General features: G+C 41.8%; 1 long non-coding RNA gene across 1 annotated transcript; it reads left to right on the top strand.

Annotated features, from left to right (window-relative positions):
* Positions 1-1,085: 1,085 nt before the first annotated feature.
* Positions 1,086-5,388, top strand: LOC115094403. The gene is made up of 2 exons (XR_003857546.1): positions 1,086-1,235; positions 2,688-5,388. It is a non-coding gene; the product is annotated as an uncharacterized LOC115094403 (long non-coding RNA).
* Positions 5,389-7,425: the final 2,037 nt, after the last annotated feature.

Below are 7,425 nucleotides of genomic sequence, written 5' to 3'. Positions count from 1 at the left end.
TGGCCTGTATGGTTGAAACCTGAGCCCAGCTGTTTGCACCAATGGGTTCTGTATGTAGCAGATGTCTGAGCTGCATGGGGCTTTGGCGATGGGGTTCTGCTGATGGTTGAACCACACGGGGGTACAGCTGATGTTTGAGCCATGTGGGGCTCTGCAGAGACGACAGAGCCCCTTAGCTCAGACAGCTGAGCTGAGGATTCAACCATGCGAGCCCAGAAGAGGAAAGAGGTTGCCGCACTCATGGCAAGCAGCCAAGCCAGGAAGTTCCTTAACAAGGTGAGGGCGAGAAAGCAAGAGTGTGAGGATTTGGTGGGGAGGAGAGATTGAATGAAGAACAGGGACTGGGAAGAGCAGGGGGGAAAACATGGGGTGGGGAGAAAGAAGGGGAAGAATGGAGACTGGGGAGAGAACGCAGGTGAAGAAAGGGGACTGGAAGGGGCAGAGAAGGGGAATAACAGGGGCTGTCACTGTGGACTGGGGAGAGATCAGGTAATGAATGGGGACTGGAGGGGTCAGGGAGTAGGAGAAATATGGAGACTGGGGAATGGAAGAACAGAGGAACACGAGTATCGGGAGGAAAGGGGAAGTGGGACGGGAGAAGAAGAGGAACAGGGAATGGGGAGAGTTGGAGACTTGGAAGGGCAGGGAATCTGAGACTGAGTGGGAGAGTGGAGACACAGAAATAGAATGGGGGAGCAGATCAGGGACTTGGGGATGCAGAGAGCGGGGATTTGGGGCCGATAGTGGGGACTTGGCAATTGGGTGGGTATGAGTAGGATGTATTAGATGGGCTGGGGAAGCGTTGAGTAAGTGTGTGAATGACTCCTGGAGAACTGAAGAGAATACGAAAAGCAGTAGAAAAGGGGTTGGGTACTGTGAAGGTGAGAGAAAGTGGAAATGAGACTTAGAAGGCAGTGAAAGAGAGGTAAATTATTTGAAATTTAGAAAAGGGGTGAAGACGTGGCTATTTATATAGGCCTTCAGTGACATTTAATTGAAGATATCGGTAGTATAGATCTTTCCATAAAGAGTAACTGATGTTTTCTCTTACGTGATTAGAGTTTCATTTTATATTTTAAAGAAATGGAGAAAAAAAGAAGAAAGGGAAAAATTGATGGCAAAGACAGATAAAAGAAAGGAAGATGACATGAGAGGAGAGAAGAAATGGAAAAAGGAAAGGAGATCCTGGAAAAGACCAAAAGGAGAGATCAGGATCAAATACAAAGCCCATACCGGTAAGGTAGAAAAGAAAACATTTTATTTTCAGTTTTTAGAGAGAGGACTACCTCAGCTTTTGGAATGTGTATTTCTTATATCTTTGTATTTTGCTCAGTATAGGAGGAAATGAATTTCTCAGTTTCTCCAGGGTTGCACTGTCTGGCTTCTTGAGGTTTCCATTTCAGTTTTTATCTGTATGTTTCTGTTTCTGCTTTGTGGTCCCTTATTCTGTTTTAGGAAAGTGTCAGGCTGTGTTCTGCTTGTGTGACGGAGGTGAGGGATTCTGCTACTGTGTAGTGTCCGTGTAGGGCTCTATAGCAGTCTGGCTTGTTCTGTCTTTCCAGTAGGTGTGAAATATAATATTTGTAGTGCTGCCCTTTCATAGGTAAAGTTGTTGTGTGAGTCCTGGGTGTTAGTGCTGTTACAATAGTTTGCTACAAAGGTTCCGAGTTTTTGGCAGGGTTTTGGGGTGCATCACAATGTCCCTTGTAGTGGAGGAAGTTTGCTTTGCTGTTCATGAGGTCTAGAACCTAATTAATTTAATATAATTATTTATTTAATTTATTTATTTTTAGTTTTTATATACCGATGTTCCTGTATAATATACATATCACACCTGTATAATATACATATCACACCGGTTTAATTATGGCTTAAAGGCACACATACATTTTTCAATCCCTACTGCTTAACTAGGTAGAGATTACAAATCATTTGGGTAGAGTTTAAGGGTCACATCCATAGAGGCCTAGTGATCACATTTTTGGGATTAGGGTCACACTTATCTCTACTATTATATTATAAATATTAATAGGGAATTCTCTATCTTTTCCTGTTGAGCCAGTAAAGGTCTTTGTTTATTAAAACATGGCTTGATGGACTATCAAACTTTGAGAGAGAATTTCCGTTTGGACAACAAGGTCATTTTGCCTATTTACCACTCAGGCATTATATTGTTTATTGCAAATAAAATGTTTTATTTGCAACGATGTTTTATTTGCAACGATATTTTTAAGGCGACAGATTATGAGTGTGATCTTATCTATTGTCGCCCTCCTAAAGGAACTATTTCCTTGCTCAATAAAAACATAATTGATGTGTTTGCAGAGAATTCCCTTACTTCTATAATTAGTAAATGGCAGCTGGATGTGGGGGAACCTATAGCGGAAAATGCAATTCAGAGTTCTTTAGCGAAGTTTATATTCTCTTGTTGAGAGTGCAAATCTGCAAGAGATGCAGTATAAGTTCTTGCATAAAATGTGCGTCTCCACCGAGAGCTCAGAAAGCGTGAATAATACAATCTGGTAAATGCCCTAAATGTGATTTTACAGAGGGAAGTTATATGCATTGTTTTTGGAGCTGTCCTCTAATTACTACATTCTGGGAACCTGTTTTTATACACATCTCTGCCTGGGTTGGGGAAACCTTAAAATTAAATGCTCTCTTTTTTTTTTTTTTTTGTCTTTTAGATATTGTTGATAATTTCGAGTTGAAGGATGAGAAATCCCTATTTCGGAACGAAGCGAATAGTGATTAAGAAATGTATTCTTGGTGACAGAAATCCAAACCACCCACCATGACAATGTGGGGAAACCAGATGCAGGCCCTCATGGTTATGGAGAAAATGACAGCAGCAATGCAGCCTAAAGTGCCATGGAAGAAAAAATGTATCCAGACATGGAAAGTCATTGCGACTTCGGAGTGACATCCTAAATTCACTATCTCTGTGATTGGTAGTCTCTTTTGGAAGGCCAGGGTGTGATTGGGTGGGGGGGATTATGGGCTGGGATCAGTTTTCAGGGAGGTAGGACAAAGATTGGATTAGAATTGTATTTAAACTCTGCGTACTGTGTGGGTTTAAACATTTGTTAGATAGTACAGGTTTCCATCCTCCCTTTTGTGGATTATTGCAATACCATTCTTTTGGGATTGCCAGCGACTACCTTAAAACCTCTTCAACTGCTCCTAAATGCTGCTGTGCGACTTATTGCTGGCACCAACAGACACGATCACATCACTGCTGTTCTCACTGATCGACATTGGCTTCCGATTGCTGAGTGCAATCAATCACCTTTGCATTGATCTCCTCTGCTATCTCTCCTTGGTGTAATGCCCTATTGCGCCTTTATTGTCCTCCTCGTCAGCGCCGCTCCTCCCAAAGGGGCCATCTGGATGTGCCCTCGCCATTGCATGCCAGGCTTTGTAACACCAGAGATTGTGCCTTCTCGGATGCAGCCCCGATCCTCCGGAGCTCCTTTCCTGAATCATTGCGATTGGTGGACAGCGTGAAGACCTTCAAGCTTTCTTTGAAAACATGGCTATTTAGACAGGCATTTTAGTCCTCTGGATTGTTGTGGGGTTTTTGGTTTTTTCTTTTAAGTATCTATCTTTGATATTTTGTTTTATATTTTTCGATTGGTGTCTGCAATGTTTATGCTCTGTATACATTCAAGATTTTATGTATGTTTCTTTCTCTTTTGTACATCGCCTAGTGCATAGGCGATTAACAAATTCGTATAAAAGATAAAAGAGAGAAAGAATATATTTTATTTGAGCTGGTCTGATACTAATTGTACTTATATTGTTCTGGTTTTAAAAAGTTAATCGGCCCGATTTTAAATGGCCGTCAAGCATAAAAAAACGGGGGTTATTCGCGTGACCAGGCCTTGCATGCGCCGCGCACATTTTAAAAGGGGCCCGACCACGTGTGTAACCCTTGTTACACACACAAGAGCCAGGCCGAAGAAAAGGGACAGTCCGGGGGGGCAGGGAGGGGCGGGGGCTGAAGGCACCGGTACAGTGGCCATTTGCCACTGTACTGGGAAGCATGAGCCGGCAGTTGGCCAGCACACGCAAGTTGCTTCTGCTCCAGAGTAGCAGCAACTTAAAACACACAAACAAATCCCAAAGGTACATATCATTTAGCGGGTGGGAAAGAGAAGGGAAGGGAGGTTAGGGGAGGTGGTAGGTGAGTTCCTTCCCAGTCCGCTCCTTAAATGGAGTGGACTGGAAGAGAACTGGGGAAGGCTGCAGTATGGCGCCGCGCACAACTTGCTAAATTCTACACCCCCCCCTTGCGCGCGCTGCCCCAGATTTTATAACATGTGCGCGCATGTTATAAAATTGCGCGTCCGTGTGCTCGTGCAGGGTAGCGTGTGCACATGGACGCGCGCGCGTATGTTTTTAAAATCTACCCCTATATGTATAATAAAAGATTTTTCCATAAATATTAATAGAATTTTAAACTAAAACGAAAATTAACTGTTTCTTAGCTCATGGTGTAGTGTATAGGACAAGGGAGTACCTTTCACTTGGTCATAGGGGCCATTCTAAAACAGCTTAAATCTCATCCCTTTTAAGAATGAAACTGAAGCAACAGTTCCTGAAGCTGTGGGTCCCTTCCCTGGGAGGACCGAGCCCACCAAGAGAACAGATACCACAGGCTGTAAGCAAAGGGGACTTCTGATATGAGGAACGAATCAATAATCCAGAAAACAGACACAAATCTGACAATACTCAGATAAAGATGTTTGTTGGAGGAGATGTAAAACAGAGGACAAATCCTCCAGTAGTTCTGAGCGAAGGCTAATGGCTCTATAGTCCAAAGTTCATTGTGGGCTGCGTTGCTGTTTGTAATTATTTTTGCTTCATCTAGCACCCACCACTGCATGGAGCACTTTTCGTTTTCGCATCATTTTATGTCATTTTAGTTTGTTTTTATTATGATATGATTTTATAAACTGCTTAGAAGTTGGGTAGGTGGTCTATAAACAGCTTAGCCTTGTATTTCTCTGAGGTGCATGAAATGAATATTAATTGTAACTGAATGCTCTGAGTATGTAATATGTCAGCAAAACACTCTGAAACCCTTAGGGTAGATGAACTGCTCTGTAATTACAGTGCCTTGACTATTTTGATAAAGCTGTTATTTTGTTTGACACAACATTACCAACATGTTTTGTATACTGGAAATCCATGGAGTATATTATATACAGTATATTCCACACTGTGATTACATTGAATTTCATGAGCACAGATGTCTCTTCTCAACTGCTGTCCCTCCCAGGCATGCAGATTCATCCCCGAGTGGCTGCTAAATATTTCAGACAAGAAATGTTGACACAAGTGCTTCAGGAAAAGAATTTAATAAACATTTACCTCTGAAAATAAGTGTTTATTTTAATCTTCGCTCTTTATTATAAAGATATATTTACATAATACAATCTTTACAGGACCAAGAAAAACACAAAAAAAGAGTCACCAATAAGAAACAGTTTCATCTGATTATAAGTCTTTTCATTTTGTATAAATTAGTATTGTGTAAGAATAACGACGATGACCTTAAATATTTACAGAAGTAGCCACTCCTAATCTGACATCATTCCCTCTACAGGAATATTTCACTCCTTTCTCCAGGGATGTCCCCTATGTCCAGTCCACAATTAGCAGCTGTTAAGCAAAGTGGTCCTGACCCAGTGCTGCATTGCAAATGGACATCAGTGGATCACAGAGCAACTTCCCAGTGACGGGCTCATTGGGTCAGGCTATTCTGACTTTATTTCTGCAGCTCCCACCAGAGAGCACTAAATATATCTATCTTTCATGCACTGAGAAAGAACAGGACTGTATGAGAGAATGCAGTGGATTGAGGGTTTATAAAAAAAAAAAAAGAACTGGTCTTGCTTGTCACACCCTGGATTAATGAATGCTGTAGGCAAAATATTTCTGCCCTACAGTTAACGCAGAGAGGGCAACAGAACCCCTTCCTTGTAAACAGGCCACCTATCTCTTCTGTCCCAGATGCATCTCCTTGTTCTATAGTGTAGGAAGAGGGACTGACAAGCTCCTGCCATCACTGCCGCAAAGTAGCAATTACGGTAGGCACCACACACCATGGAAGATGGGGTGGGGAGAAAGTCCGGTAGGGATTTGTTCGAGTGCATTCTGGTTGCCTTACTTCCACAGCCCTGTTCTTCCTCAGATAGCAGGGATTACAAATTACCAAATGCATTCCTTCCCAAAATGTTCAAAGACGTCTATTTAAAAGTCTTCAGACTGCGTTAGAAATTCTGGGAAGCTCTATAAAACCCAGAATCAAAGATCTATAGAAAATTCAACGGCGGTCTTCCGCGGCAGTAGCATTTTTGTCTTAATTCCAAATTCTGTGCTTTGGTTTAGTTTCAGTTCTGCAGACAATCTGTACACAACTTAGAATGTCAGGGAAAAACACAACATGGAACCAGGGTCTTCCTGAAGTCTCTGAGAACACGTTAATGCCTCCACCCAGACTTGGGAAACTGTGCATGGAGAGAAGATGGGGCACCCATATTCAGCAGCTTCATGCATGGTTGGGGACAGGGATGCATCTCTTAAAAGCTAAATATTTCCCATAACTTGCTTCTTAAATTCCATCTGAACAATCTCCAGCACTCAGCAACTCCCTCTGATAGATACATGATTACATGTATGTGTGTGTGTATATATAATCTATATATAATATAATATGTATATGGCTATGCAAATATAAAATGTATAAAATATCACATGAAAGCACCAAGCATGATCAGCTGCAGTGCTGCGGTGCCTCGGCTGAATAACTGAACCTGGTACAGACACTACTGAGGCTGTGTCAGGGATCTCACTCCTTGATGCAACATTTGATATTTCAGGGAAAAAGCTCTGAGTTAACAGCTGGTAGAGTAACTTTGTACAGGTTTGGAAAGTATAAGGGACACTGTGTTGGCCACCATAAGTACAATCTGTTAAAAAAAAAAAAACAAACACAACAACAGTATTTGGGGTAGAGGCAATACATTTCCTAGGTTAACAAGCTTTTGGGACTATTACAGTCCCTCAGGCAAATTTGTATCATAAAACATTTGTTATCTTAATAAAGAAACCACCTTGACCCAAATACTTTTGCTGGTCTTGCTATATAATTTTATATTTACCTTTCGTCTTGCTATGAAAACATTTGAAAGCCCATCTGACAGCTCTCCACACTAATAGGTGAATTAAAAAAAAACCCAACCCGCATGCCAAAACTGGGAGATATGTGAATGTATTGCGCGCCGAGCAGATTTTTAAAAGCCACCTGAGTACGTGCGTATCTCCTGGTATGTGCAGAAATGAAAAAGTCCAAAAAAAAAAAAAAAGAGGATGGAAAAACGTAAGTGCACAAGCACCTGCCACGGTCCCCTACCGCGT

This window comes from Rhinatrema bivittatum, chromosome 6, assembly GCF_901001135.1.
Source record: "Rhinatrema bivittatum chromosome 6, aRhiBiv1.1, whole genome shotgun sequence".
In the NCBI taxonomy this organism is placed as follows: domain Eukaryota; kingdom Metazoa; phylum Chordata; class Amphibia; order Gymnophiona; family Rhinatrematidae; genus Rhinatrema; species Rhinatrema bivittatum.
This window is presented reverse-complemented; position numbering and strand designations above follow the sequence as displayed.